The 15,529-nt window shown below is 49.9% G+C and overlaps 1 pseudogene; it reads left to right on the forward strand.

Moving 5' to 3' along the window:
• Positions 1–6,777: 6,777 nt before the first annotated feature.
• Positions 6,778–15,529, forward strand: part of LOC119444820 (uncharacterized) — a 48,343-nt pseudogene continuing 39,591 nt past the window's right edge.

Raw genomic sequence — 15,529 nt, forward strand, 5'->3', positions numbered from 1 at the left:
CCATCAAAATTGTTGCGTGAGCGTTTGCATATCGGTAAGGCACGATGCCAGGTTCGGCAACGGGGGTATGAACCATTATGATAGTGATTGTACCTTTCGTGTCGGCGACGCGTTTTCGCTCAAGGACATTGAAGGTGGACGGAACGATGAGGCATATAAGGCGTTCACCTTGATAAACGGACAGAGAGAACATACACAATCATCGTTGCGCCCCAGGCAGCACCTTCTGCGTAATATTACGATGAGCCGCACTTTCTTAAAGCGAAACTTTCTTTGCATACATTTCCGGGATTTGTGTGGCTGCTTTGTGCTGCTGGGTCGGTCGGAATTTCCGGCAGAAGATATTTGCCACTATATATACGAAGGTTATATGGGATCTGATGCAAATACCAGGAAACAGGGTTTACAATAGGTGTATGGTGACCGACAAGGTACTGTCAGTAATGGCGCCCTCCTGTTCCGAAAAAAATAATAATTCCGACGTAAAACCTAAACATATAAGATCGCCTCATGGCTATACGTAAACATACCAACAGATCAATGTAATAGCGTGTTACGTTGAGCAAATTGTTTGGTTTATTCGATTTCATTGTTTTAAATCTTTCGGTATCTGCCACTGGGTATGTACCGATTCTTGGCAGTCCTACAGAATGGTATGTACCATTGGGACAAAAAAGGTGCGGAGTCCTTAAATGTAGCTACATAGGTGTGGCACTTCGCGCGTACACCAGTCATCGTTCGTCCTTCACTCGGCAAAAAGAGAGAAAAAAAGGTGAAGGAAAGACAGGGAGGTTAACCAGACATTATCTCCGGTTGGCTACCCTGTACCGGGGGAGGGGTAAAGGGATTCGACAGGAGAGAGAGAGAAAAAATAAGTACAAAAATGTGGTTGATCCCTCTTATATAGGAATCGGTATAGAACACGAAAGTGAAACGTGTCTTCACAGAAGTAGTGTAATGTTTATTGCACATTGATATATAATGTCTATTGGTGTTTTGTGGCTAAAGCGCCCTTAGGCGTTGATGCACCCACGCTGACGCCTGGTGGCACGTCTCCTCCATCACGACTACCAACGTCGATGACCATGAGCAACCGTCGTGCATATGGAAGCTGCACTACGCTGCACACGCTAGCACAACGCGAAAGACGAAGCACGTAACTGACACACTAATACAACGCGCAAGACAAAGCACGTAACTGAATCGTCACCGAGTCAAATCAGCGCGTACAGCGCGTCGTAATTGCAGCCTCCGCGATCAACTTCAGAAACATTTTCAGAGCTAATTGCGGAGGCCACGCTCCGCTGTGCTGAGTACGGTGAACGCCACCTAGGTGGCGTTGGTAGTGCTTCTTGATGCCAGCGTCCCTTCGAATGCTGGCATCGAGGCGTCGTAGTGCTGAGACCACCGAAGCGTTCACTGTCGGTGCGCGTTAAGGCCGGAATACATGGAGCGAATAACCGGCGTCCGAGCGAAGAACTTCGTCGGGCGGCGAACGTCCGACGGCCGGCGTCAAGAAATTTGCCGTCCGCAGCCGATCTGCCTGTCCAAACATTTTCGTCGGGCGAACGCCGCCGCCGGAAGCGTCTAGCGCGCAGCGGTGGACGACAGCCAATCAGGAGGCACTAGTTCCGGTCGCAATGCGTGCTGGTGTTTCGCGCGCGCGCGCCTTTTCGCGTCGTCTGCAATCGCGTTGGTGTTGCCGTGTCTGCATGTCTCTGCACCGATTGAGTAGTTCCTAGTATGATCTCTCAGGAATCGCGTTGTATTTGTACATCCCATATCCGCTGATCTGCGAGGAAACAGACAAGCAGTGCAAGCTCTCTACAACAACCTTCAACAGAAATCTTCTTATCTCAGAGGCCACATGCTGTCGTCATGCCTATCTCCCGACTTCCCCGATAGATGGCGCTGGCATCGGATATTTCTTTCGCTAGGCTTAGACGCGTTCGAAACGAGAAGCGATCTCGAAAACTACTCAAGGTTATCCATAATACTCTGTCGTCGAAGCGGCCTGAGACTAAGCGAAAGCCGTTTACGCAGTCATTTGCTTCCAACTAAGTGAATTCTACAAGGACAACGCCAAATTCAGTTCGAAGCGGGCGGCCGGGACCGCCGCCAACACGGCGGCCAACGCGCGGCGGCGTTCGCCGCATGTATTGCAACACAGCAAACATCCTGCGTCGTGTCGCCGCGTCGTTACTTGACGCGTGAAGTTCGTCGAGAAAGTTCGCTCCATGTATCCCGGGCTTTAGTGTCATAATGCAGTACTTCTCTTTTCTGCTCGTAGGCGGCGGCACCGCCCCGAGCAAGAGCGCGGGTACACGGAGGAGTGTTAGATATATAAGGCGCGTCTGTGTAGCTCTCTGCAAATGCGTTTGTGGCGCAATGGGTTAAACGCTCGGCGATCTATCGTCGCGGTCCGAGAGGTCGTGGGTTCGATTCCCAAATTTTGCATGTTTGTGGAACTTTTTCTTCTGGTTTCTTTCTTTGTATTATGTTCACTGACGTATTTCCGTGACGGAAATACGTCAGTGAAGTCTTGGTGGACCCCGGAATAAAACACTTTCGTGTTAAAAAGGGGAAAAAAAGGAAAGAAAAAAAAATCACACACACACACACAACTGAACTGTTTCTGTGGGCATTGTCAGTCTGCGAAGGCGTTCTAGTGTTGAATAGTGTCAACGTCCCATCCTACGTCACACAGTGTACAGTCACAATTTGTCACTGAGTTCGGTGTCTTTTAAATAACGCAGCAGTGCCTTCAAGGTGGCTCGCGCTGTTTTTCGTGTAGAGCAGTTTACAAGGATGTTGATTTGCGTTATTAAGCGTTTGTCCAGTTGACCTATCGTGGCTGAGAGAGCTGCTCTCTGCGGGTTAAAACGAGGGCACTCACAAAGAAGGTGTGCGATATTTTCGTTGCACCGGAAGAGCGTTCTAATCACAGTCGGTCAGATAGGCCGGTGGCTCGTAAGAAGCGCAGAAGCGCCTGCACGGCCTTCTTCTGTGACGTTGGGTCCAGTCTGTGGTGGAGAATTTTTTCTTCCGACAGAGGCCGGTCGTCCAATTGGTTGAACGTGTTGGTAAGAAAATGTCTTTGCGCACTGTACTGCGGGCAGTCGCACAAAATATGTACAATTGATTCTTCATTGCCGCAGTGGTCACAGGCTGCGCTGTCGGCCATTCCTATGCGGAACGCATAGGCGTTGGTAAACGCAACGCCCAACCATAATCTGCACAAAAGTGTTGCGTCTCCTCGGCGAAGCCTTGATGGTACTCGAAGGCTTAGGGTTGGGTCCAGAGAGTATAAGCGAGCATGCATGAGGTGCGATTCATTCCATTGTGACCTTGTGCGTTGGCGGGCGATCACGCGGAGCTTCCGTGCAGCGTCAGTCCTAGAAAGTGGAATGGGTCGTTTGTGATCTTCTTTATGAGCTGTGCGGGCAGCTTGATCGGCCCGTTCATTGCCGATAATTCCACAGTGACTTGGAAGCCACTGAAAAGTTATTTCTTGCCCTATCTCAGTCAGATTGTGGATTGCCTCGGCAATCTCAAAGACCAGCTGCTCGTGAGGACCGCGGCGTAAAGGTGATAGTAGAGACTGCAGAGCCGCCTTTGAGTCGGAGAAAATTGTCCATTTGTGTGTCACTTGATCACTAATGAATTGCAGCGCGGCACAAAGTGCTGCGAGCTCTGCTGCCGTCGATGTTGTGACGTGAGACGTCTTGAATTTAATAGTTGTGCCCATCGTTGGTATCACCACTGCCGCGGTAGAGCTGTTCGGCAGGACGGAGCCGTCGGTGTATATATGGGCAGAGTCTTGGTACTTCTCGTACAACAGAAGTAAGGCGAGCTGTTTAAGGGCTGGTGATGACAGCTCTGCTTTTTTGTGGATGCCAGGTATTGTCAGGTTGATATTTGGCTGTGTAAGGCACCACGGAGGAATCGAAGGTCTTGCGGCAGGAGTGAAGCAAGTTGGTAATGATTCACCATGCGTGGCTATTGTTTGGCAGAAAGAGGTACGTTGTCTGTCCGCTGGCAGAGATGCCAGGTGGTGGTGGGGAGTCCGGGCAAGATGTCGTATATGTGTCCTTAATGCTTCAACCTCAATGTGAGTCTTGGTGAGGTGGTCTCCAGCAATCGCTATAGTCGCCACTGTGGATGCACTCCGAGGCAGGCCTAGGCAAATGCGGAGCGCTTGTGCTTGAACACTTTGTATGGTGCGCAGACTCGTTTTGTTGACGTTAGTTAAGGCTGGCAAGCTGTACCGCAGGAAGCCAAGAAACAGCACATTGTATAGTTGCAGCATAGCACTTGTGGACATTCCCCATGTCTTTCCAGTGAAGAACTTAAACAGGTGACAGATGCCTGTTAACCGCTTCTTCATGTATGAAACATGATGGCTCCATGACATGTCTCTGTCAATTATAACGCCTAGAAACTTGTAAGATCGAATGTAGGGTATTCTTTGGTCATTTATCAATACGCTGTAGTCTGCCATGGGCTTCCGTGTAAATGCCACAAGTGCGCATTTCTCAGACGATATTTCCAGACCTCGATTCCGGAGGTAAATAGCAGTCTGAGATGCGGCTTTCTGGATCCTCGCACGCAGTTGTAGGCGTGTTACTGCAGACGTCCAAACGCAGATGTCATCCGCATACATTGATAGCTGAACTGTGCTTGGCAGGTGCTCAATGAGAGACAGGAGAGTCAGATTAAACAGCACAGGGCTGAGGACACCGCCCTGGGGGACGCCGCGGTAGCTGTAATGTAGAGAGGTGCGGCCGTCCTCAGTGTTCACGAAAAAGGATCGCATGGAGAGGTAGTCGCGTATCCATTGAAACATCCGGCCGCCCACACCTACCTCTTCGAGAGCAGTAAGTATGGCTTCATGTGTAATGTTGTCATATGCCCCTTTCACGTCAAGAAACAAGGAAGCGCAAAGACGCTTTCGGCATTTTTCGTGCTGAACGTAGGTGACTAGGTCGACGACGTTATCTATTGATGATCGACCACGGCGAAAGCCCGTCATAGCCTCTGGGTAAATGTTGTGGTACTCTAGGTACCACTCCAGGCGTCCTAGGATCATTCTCTCCATTACTTTGCCCACACAACTAGCCAAAGCGATCGGGCGATACGATGAGAGCTCCAAAGGCGATTTGCCAGGCTTCAGTAGTGGAACCAGGCGACTGGTTTTCCAGCTTATCGGGAGCGTGCCATCTCGCCAAGATTCATTGTAGAGCTCTAGGAGAACAATGCTTGCGCGCTCACCCAGATGACGTAGGGCTCTGTAAGAAATGCCGTCAGGTCCTGGAGCCGATGTGCGTCCACACAAAGCTAGTGCTGCCTTAAGTTCATGGATTGAAAAAGGTAGATCCATGCGTTGATCTCGCGGTGGTGGAGAGCTACTCAAAGGCGGAAAATTGTTGGGAGAAGTGAGTTGGCCGGATAATCTGGCGCAGAACTCTTCTGCCACGTCAATATCCGGTCGCTGTTGTGAAAGGGCTAGGGCCTTGAATGGAAACCGCTGCACGGGCAGTGTCCGGAGACCTCGTACCGTCCTCCACAATTGCGATAAAGGCTTTCGAGGGTCTAGAGACTCACAGAACGCAGCCCAGCGTTGTGATTCCAGCTTAGCTAACCGGCGCTAAATCTTCTTTTGGATGCGTCTGGCGGTCCGTAAATCATCCATTGCATGCGTGCGGCGGTACCTTCGTTCAGCACGTCGACGAATTGCTCGAAGTCGTTCTAATTCTATATCAAATTCCGTTAGCTTCGAAGAGCATGTCAGAGTGCACATAGTATCTTGTACTGCACTCTTGATAGTCTCTTCCAAACGATGTGAAATGTTGTCTTGACAGTGCTCTTCCATGAGAGACTGAAATTTGGTCCAGTCCACTCTTTGGATGGTATCGCGTATCTTGGAAGGAGATAATCCGCTTATTTTGACGTAAGTGGGAATGTGGTCACTCCCATGTGTTTCTATATCTGCAAACCACCCAGCACGTCTGACGAGGCTTCGTGAGACAAACGCCAAGTCCAGACAGCTGCTGTACGTGGAGCCACGTAAGAACGTAGGACTGCCGTCATTTAACAACAAAAGTTCATTGTCATGGGCGACGGATACCAAATGTCTGCCTTTCGCGTTGATCTTCGTACTGCCCCACAGTGTGTGATGAGCGTTGAAATCCCCAATGATGACCCACGGATCAGGAGTTGATGATAGGATGTCACGTAGTCTTGTTTGATCAAATCGACTTGATGGAGACAGGTAAGCGCCCACAACCGTGATGGTAAGTTTCTTCTTTTTCACTGTTAGACATATATATTGATTGTCGTCATGAGGAGCCACAGGCTGGTGAATGTAAGTGAGATTGCGACGAATAAACACCATAACCTTGCTGTTTTCACCAGTAGTAGATGACATGAATGATTCATATCCAGAGAGCCTGATTGTGCGGGATAAGTTCGGTTCGCAGATGACAATGATCGGAAACATATGGGCGTAAACGAACCGACGAAAATCAGCAATGCGCGATCTCAGTCCCCGGGCATTCCACTGAAAAATTGTTGCTTTTCGGACCTCATCCCTGAAAGGCAGTAGCTGTTGAGCCATGGTCTACTCAAGGGCTGCCAGCACCGGACTCAGAGCGTCCAGTACTTGAAGTGCACTTCTGGCTGACGGTGTCTGCATGTTGTTCAATAACACGCGAATGGCACTCATTAGGGGTCGCAGAAGAGCGACCACTTGCTTATCTGTATTCTGCAAGTCATCCGATGCAGCACCTGGCTGTACTGGAGGAGGTGGCTTCTGCTGTGGCTCTGCTACAGGTCGTGTAGGCGTAAGAGGTGGCCATTCCTTTGTAGAGAGAGATCTCCCAGTTTTCTCTCTTCCAACCTCGGCGTTTGTCACGCTCAGAGCAGCAGCTGGCTGTGTTCTATGAACGGTCGACATATCTTTAAAAGTTGACGTTGTCCGTCGTGAGGACCTTCGACGGTGGCGTCGTCTTCGTCGGACTTTTTCAGCGGCCTCTTTGTGGGTTGAGCTGTCTCTCACCATTTGTCTAAGAATAGAAATCTCTTTCTTAATCTGTGGACAGTCTTTGGAAGAAGCACTGTGAGCACCCTGACAGTTTGGGCACTTCAAAGTAGTTGCGCTGCACTTTTCTTCTGGGTGGGGTTCGGCGCATCGGGGGCATATTGCGGAATTTCTGCAAACGCCCTTCACATGGCCCATCTTCTGGCAGTTGAAACACTGCATAGGCCTCGGAACATATGGTCGAACCGGGTGGCGAAAATGGCCTACCTTCACGTACGAGGGAAGACAGTCGCCTTTGAATGTTATTCTGACACAACGTGTGTTGCCGAGGCGGCCCACGTACACAATGACGTTGTTTTCGCTTGCCGGTTTTATGAGAATTGGCAGGTCTGCATTGGAAATTTCGTTGTCGATGTCATAAATGACTCCTGTTACAGTGGCACCATCAGCGGGCACGATGGATCGGACTTTGATGTTGCCCAGTTGCGTTATATGCTGCAATGTGTTCAGCGCACTCGAGTTCTTCACATCGATCGCCATAATGTTTTTCCTTGTATTCAGCCTGACATCTTTGATCTCATTCGGCACGGTGTTTTCTAGATACAAGGAAAGTGCTTGCCTGTTGAGCACGCGCAGATTGTCAGTTGTGTTCTGCGGCACGAACAGGATGGAATGAGGCCATCGTTGAGGCGCATTTTTCACGGTGGTTGAACTTGACGCCGAAGACGCGTTCATGATCCTTCGTTTGGCCTTGCGGTGCAAGACAGGTTGAAAGTTGTCTTCCGAGGACTCGTCACCTGAGGCGGAGTACAGCTCGGTGTCTTCGCTCTCACTAGACGTGCTGCCTCGCTTCCTCGAAGCGATGCCCGCCGGTGAACCGGAACCAGGCGGGGCCCCGTGAACTTGTCCGTCCATCACCGCGATATGCGGGGCGGTAGACCCCACAATTGCAGTTAGAAGTCCAGAAAAACACAGAGACGGGCGAGATGCGTTCCACAGAAGAAACACTTCGTCTTCCTTCCTTCACTCGGCAAACATCATGCACCACCTTCCTCGTCGTGACAATGCTGCCTAGATGTCTTACACTGTGTATCCTCCTGTCTCAGTGTTTGCCTTTCAGCCTAATGTGGGGGCAGTGTAATGCATAAGCATAAATTTCCTTGAAATTAACGTTGTCAGTACTTTCTGTGCCTAAATATAACTTTTGCACGAGATTACATGTTTTATTCGAGGAAAGTAAATACAACTGTATGCATGGTCATCATACAGAACTTTATCAACGGTTTCACTAAAGCTTTGGTTCACTTAATGCTACAACATATGTCTTCGATCTGCATACTTTAATTTGCTTTTGTTAACGATCAGGGTGTTTCACTAAGAATGCCTACCAACTAGGTAAACGGGAACTCGACCGGTTATGCGTCAACAGCCAACTTGCTACAATTGTATACCTTGAAGGAACAGGCAACCGATCCCAACATGAATTGAGATAACCCCGCTGATGGAAAGATTGGCTATCATATTGGCTAGAACAGACCCTGTTCTTATTAGTAAACGTGGATTTATATTTTTATTTCTCTAAAAGTCGCCAAAAATGACCCGTGGCGCCCCCCGCGGCATAAAAATGAACATACTTATGAGGTCTACCACGTGACCTTCCGCTAGTGTACGCGGTTCCTGGTCATTTTTATTAATATTGAAATGCAGTAACATTCTTTTTATTATAAGTTTTTTTCTAACCTAAAATGTGCCGATAAGCCTTCGTTTGTAATGAGCAAAAAGTGGCGCTGCCTTCACCTTCGTTTTCGATAAGTTGGCTTGACTCGTCCATCGACAGAATAACGACGCCGGGGGCCAGCCAACCATGACGTAGGCGTGTACTTGGGAAAAAAACGCGGAACAACTATAAGAAAGGGCAGCCCAACAACGCAAACTACCCGTCTATTTACCTTTAAAAGTGGTTGGAAAGGTTACATTACAGGTGGTTAACCGCAGTTGCACTCCCTCCAGTGAAAGCAGGACAATGGGCGGCTTTCACAATTAGCGTGTCGGGCTATCGGCATCGCTGTCACTTATCAGCGTTGCTGGAGGAGGGACTCTTATTTTTTTAGTGGCTGCTCAGATTGAAAAATGCTGCTTACAAAACCGTAACCTCAACGTAACAATATACATGCGCTTTTGGAAGTAACCGCTGCAGGTGCAAACACTACCGAGGGTGAGCTTTTCGTTCCGCCATAAAAACTGGGTCCATAAAAATCGGTTGTCAGTACCGTTAACGAATGTTCAGAATTGCAGATTGCATCAACGTTACTAGCAAATAGGTCGGATGCTCTTTTACATCAATGTTTTCGGCTGCCTTGAGTAAGTTATCTGCCTGTAAATATTCACGCATTTCGGTTGCCGGATTTTGCACATACTCAATTGTGGAATGATTAGCGAATGTGAAATTAACGCTTCACAGCTAGGAAGCCGTTTTGTAAGCTTTCTTGGACAAGCGAAAAAAAGTATAGCAACTGAATGGCGTGTCCCCCCGTTTGCTTTTGGGATTTTGGTTTGAGAAAAAGCTTTCTCTATCAGTAGAACTTCGGTGACAAGTGCTTCTTGCATTAGAAAGAAAGCTAGGCAAACATGGCGCAAACACCGGAAAAAAGAAACATGGAACCAACAACAACCCTCACATAAGATGTGCATTCCTGTTTCGTTTCGAATCACTACTCTGGCCTCGTTCTCCGTCATACAAAGTACGTATTGCGCTGTGTATGATAGCGCGAGCTTTCATCAGTCGGAGCCCAGCGACGAATCAGCATACCATAGTCGATCTACGTGGTTCTCCCTACTGCGTTCCCCTTCAACCTCTGCGGGAGGAAGGACGCGCCTGTGGCATGTCTCTCAGCAAAACCAATTATTCTGCCCCTCTAGTAGGCGGCGGCAGCGGCGGTTTCCTAGCGAGCGCTTGGCCCGGATTGTGTACAGCCGCATGCCGAAGCCGTCTGGCGACGGTCATTTCTGCGCCGGTCACGACCGAGCAATCGCTTCTTTCAGAACTCTTTAATCGTACGTTTGCTAAGCGGTTTTGAGCATCTACCGCAGGCACGGAATGCCTGCTGACATATCTCATGAATCATATGAATCCCAGGCGGCCGCTGGCACGCCTGGGATTCAGCTCACAAGACTGACTTTCTTGGCCAGTCCAGTCTTGCACCTCGGCTTCTCTACAAACAGCCACGTCAGTTACGGCGTGCAGGGCTGGGCCACAAACACCATGTTTTGTGAAACAAATTTGGTGAACATTATGTCATGGCGACGAACCTTGTCTATAAGGTGTGTTTCTTTTCTTTTAACTTGCAGAATTTTTTTTTAAATCTCATGCCGCATGTTCCACTCCCTGAGCTGGACTGCATGTACTCAGAGAGGCAGACATTACTTGTGCAATATATAAGAAAGCATAATAGACTAAATGCCTAAATTTTGCTAATTACCTTTCAAGTACTATTTTACGGCACCTATTGCGGTTCACGAAATGTAGCAGGTGAGTACGCAACCCATTTTTCCTTGAAATACGTTTTGAGGATGACGCCAGTTTTGAGATATTGTCCTTGAGATAGCTGCAATGTACAAAACATACGTTTAATAAACATTTGGTGGAAAAACAGCGCATTTTTAGCCGTAGTTTGACGGCAGTTGTGAAAAAAACTTGCGCTACTATAAGTTTATTCTAAATGGATGTGCACTGAGAGCTCACTCGCTTCAATTCTTCAGTTCAAATATGTGCAATAAGTCATTATAATGTTGATTAGTGATCAGTTTGTTCAGTTATGTCTTACCTTCTTGTACTTTTAAAAAAATGTGAGCCTCTTCAAAAATGCAGCTCAATAAGTTGATTAATGCCACATGTCACAGGTGGTTTTAAAAATTGCGTAAACGTTAGGAAAACACCTGGTGGACCAGCAACAGCTTATTTGTTATATAACTATATATATTTTCCCAGCTATCCTTCTTGCCTATACTGTAATTTCCTATTCCAACATCGTCTGCTGGCCGCCCTTAAGGTACTTGTCACTCGAGCTAGACAGTTAATGTGTAGCCACCCCTAATTTACTTCCTTCCTGTTACTTACGCAGTTTTTCAGCCACTTACTACTGCTAAGTCGCTCGAAAACATTTTAACCACTAAAATACAACTTTAGAAATTGCTTTCTTTTGTTCAGCATACGTCAAGGTACAAGGAGTGGGGGCCGAAGCCAAGTGTGTTCATAACTCAAGTACCCTGGCAAAGGAATACCTGCGGGAAAAGTAAAGAGGCAAAACAAACGTGAAGAATGTGTAATTCGCTACAAGAACAAAAATTATAAATCACTCCACCCGGAGAAGTTTGATGAACAGCGAAGCTGTATAGATGGTATATCTAAATGTACAACACAGAGATACATAAAAGTTTTGGCGTTGTTTATTTTTTCACGCAAGTTACTATTGCTTTGTGGTCGCTATGGTAGACGGCCAAGGGTTCGGTGACGTCGATGGACAGGTTCTTGGCGAAGGTTAAGTACAAACACGAGCGCCTCGTGGTCGTTGGCACCTTGGGACGGTGTAGGACGGTGTAGCAACGGTGTAGCACTGTAGCCCTGCACCGTTCGAGCATAAACGAGGGAAGCGAATCGCCATCTGGCCGCGACGCAGTCCACGTTGAAGTCGCCAACGAAATAAGCTCCGCCTCATTCCGAGTGTATTGTGAAGCTCGCGCTGGCAAGAACGGGGCTGTGCTGAGCGTCGGGTCGTATCTCAGCCATTCGCTTAACGTGTGCCCTCATTACCTTCCCCATTCGCTCAGTGCCGAAAGGGCACGCACGTTCGGTCGCCGTCGCTAGCTTCCCGAGGACGATTTGCGCGGCTGTATGACCCGACTGGACACACATGCATGCGTGGCAGCGACCTGACCTTCGGGACGGCACGTACTGGCAATAACTGCCGGCTGAATTTTAGGGCGCGTGCCTCTCAGTGTCCGTTAATTCGGTTAGGTGCACGTATAAGGCCCGGAGTGTGCGTGTGAGTGGCGGGGGTCTAGTACTCTTTTCAAGCTCCTCTTTTTGCAGTACATTTTTTTCGCTTTCCGTTGTAATTGTTTGTGAAAATAATAAATAGTGACTGATTTTGCACGCAATATTTTCACATGTAGGTTTGCTTTTTTTCTCTCTAGGCGCCCATTTCAAACGGCCGAGCTTTCAATGAGTCATCTTGTCAAGACAACAACAGAAACGATGACAACAACAACAATAACAAGAACGGCAACAACAGCAAGAACAAAAAAAAACACAACAACCAAAACAGCTGACGCTTTGAATACTCCACTCCACTGAACGTAATTAATTACCGTTATGAAATTCTACAATTCGGCGCTCATCTAGCCCACTTGACTTCTTCTACCTTATGCAGCAGCAGCAGCAGCAGCAGCAGCAGCAGCAGCAGCAGCAGCAGCAGCAGCAGCAGCAGCAGCAGCAGCAGCAGCAGCAGCAGCAGCAGCAGCAGCAGCAGCAGCAGCAGCAGCAGCAGCAGCAGCAGCAGCAGCAGCAGCAGCAGCAGCAGCAGCAGCAGCAGCAGCAGCAGCAGCAGCAGCAGCAGCAGCAGCAGCAGCAGCAGCAGCAGCAGCAGCAGCAGCAGCAGCAGCAGCAGCAGCAGCAGCAGCAGCAGCAGCAGCAGCAGCAGCAGCAGCAGCAGCAGCAGCAGCAGCAGCAGCAGCAGCAGCAGCAGCAGCACAGCAGCAGCAGCAGCAGCAGCACCGCAGCAGCAGCAGCAGCAGCAGCAGCAGCAGCAGCAGCAGCAGCAGCAGCAGCAGCAGCGCAGCAGAGCAGCAGCAGCAGCAGCCGCAGCAAGCAGCAGCAAGCAGCAGCAGCAGCAGCCGCAGCAGCAGCAGCAGCAGCAGCAGCAGCAGCAGCAGCAGCAGCAGCAGCAGCAGCAGCAGCAGCAGCAGCAGCAGCAGCAGCAGCAGAGCAGCGCAGCAGCAGCAGCAGCCGCAGCAGCAGCAGCAGCAGCAGCAGCAGCAGCAGCAGCGCAGCAGAGCAGCAGCAGCAGCAGCAGCAGCAGCAGCAGCAGCCAGCAGCAGCAGCAGCAGCAGCAGCCAGCAGCAGCAGCAGCAGCAGCAGCAGCAGCAGCAGCAGCAGCAGCAGGCAGCAGCAGCAGCAGCAGCAGCAGCAGGCAGCAGCAGCAGCAGCAGCAGCAGCAGCAAGCAGCAGCAGCAGCAGCAGCAGCAGCAGCAGCACGCAGCAGCAGCAGGCAGCAGCAGCAGCAGCAGCAGCCAGCGCAGCAGCAGCAGCAGCAGCAGCAGCAGCAGCAGCAGCAGCAGCAGCAGCAGCCAGCAGCAGCAGCAGCAGCAGCAGCAGCAGCAGCAGCAGCAGCAGCAGCAGCAGCAGCAGCAGCAGCAGCGCAGCAGCAGCAGCAGCAGCAGCAGCAGCAGCAGCAGCAGCAGCAGCAGCAGCAGCAGCAGCAGCAGCAGCAGCAGCAGCAGCAGCAGCAACAGCAGCAGCAGCAGCAGCAGCAGCAGCAGCAGCGCAGCAGCAGAAGCAGCCAGCAGCAGCAGCAGCAGCAGCAGCAGCAGCAGCAGCAGCAGCAGCAGCAGCAGCAGCAGCAGCAGCAGCAGCAGCAGCAGCAGCAGCAGCAGCAGCAGCAGCAGCAGCAGCAGCAGCAGCAGCAGCAGCAGCAGCAGCAGCAGCAGCAGCAGCAGCAGCAGCAGCACGCAGCAGCCGCGCATATTTCTATGTACCTTGCAGGACGAAGGCTCTTACAGCGATCTCCAATTACCCAATTACCAGTGCCTTGCGCTAGCTGATACCTACTTGTGCCAGCAAGTTTCCTAATTCTATCACCTCACTTAGATTTCTGCCACCCTCGACTCCATTTCTCTTCCCTTGTCACCCATTATATAGCTCTAATGGTCCACCGCAGGCACGGAATGCAGGCATCTACCGCAGTTTGTCCTATGCATTACATTGCCTGCCCAGCTCCTTTCTTTTTTTCTTTAAGCGAGGCTTTATAAACTATTTTACGGAAGCGCTTAGGTGCTGCCATCTTGGCCTGTTAACGCTGCGGTTTTCTGTCTTTAACGAGGAAGTGTACGTTACTACAGTCGATTCGCAAGGCATGAAAATAGTTGTATAAATGCGATCAGCATTCCAGGACCATGTTACATCACTTCGCTTCTCACAATGCTTCGAAATTGTTTGTGTAACAGCCCAATATGACGGCGCCCATGAATCGAATATAATATCTGTTTCGTGTGATGACAGAGAGCGATGGGCTGGCTGACAAGGCAAGTCCCTGTTTATTATTCCGTGCTCCTTTTTATACTACACATTCTGGCCAGAGTTGCCAGACCATATGACGCTACATCATCCTTCCTTAGCAGCACTGCAGTAAACCCGACTGTAATAAGCAAAACAAAACGCCGAGACAAAATGCCAAAACTTCAACATAGACATGAAAAAAAAGAAAAAAAATTACCCTCGATAAGCTACACAATTTGTTCGAAGTCCTTTGCGTATGACAGCTTCGATGGTGGGCGTTTGATGCAAATCGATCTTCTAGAACTCTGTACCGTATATCACTGCACGCCCCTGCCACACCTTTGTCATTTGTCTGGTTGCCACCTTCCTCGGGTTCTTTGTCCTGCATCACACTCGGATGGTGAACAGTGGTTGAGGACGTAGCATTGTCGGTAGCTGGCGTCATCTCTGGAAGGTCAACCATGCTTGCTCTGGTTGAGCCTGGCTAGAAGATACTGCTCGATGGAGTGCATGTCGACTGTGGTTACCCTGCATCCTGCGCATGCTCACCGTCTTCATATTCCTCATCCGTGTCTCGCAGAATGAACCTTTCCTGTGTTTTGAGGATGTGCTGCCTGTTTAGTCTTATGGTGCGGCCTTCTTCGGTCCTTAGCATGTAAAACCTGGGATCGACGCGGTCTTGAACTGTGACTTTGATTGTCCACCCAGAGTCATCTAAAATGCGCATGGTGTCTCCGCTGTCCAAGACTGGAGGTGAGGATGAAGCCTTGGGTTTCTGCACGTGCTTCTTCACCTCTGCCACAGGTCGAACAGCGAAGTCCGGCAGCCGTCCACGCAGCCGCCTCCCCATCAACAGCTCAGCCGGGCTTTCGCCGCCTTCCAGGGAAGACAGACGATAATTCAGGAGAGCCACCCAGAACGCCTCCCTGGCGTGCTTCGTTCTCTTCAAGAGGCGTTTTACTACCTGCACTCCCTTTTCGGCCAGACCATTCGCTCTCGGGAACCTGGGACTGGAAATCACATGTGAAAAGTCACACACCCGCGAAAAGTTATGAAACGCACTGGAGGTGAATTGCGGGCCCCCGTCGGTGTGTATCTCGAGCGGTATGCCGTGCCTTGCAAACATCATTTCAAGTTTTCTGATGACGCTTTCACTCGACGTCTGTGTCAGATGCTCTACTTCCGGATAATTAGAATATGCATCATGCGCTACCACG

This window comes from Dermacentor silvarum, chromosome 3 (assembly GCF_013339745.2).
Source record: "Dermacentor silvarum isolate Dsil-2018 chromosome 3, BIME_Dsil_1.4, whole genome shotgun sequence".
In the NCBI taxonomy this organism is placed as follows: domain Eukaryota; kingdom Metazoa; phylum Arthropoda; class Arachnida; order Ixodida; family Ixodidae; genus Dermacentor; species Dermacentor silvarum.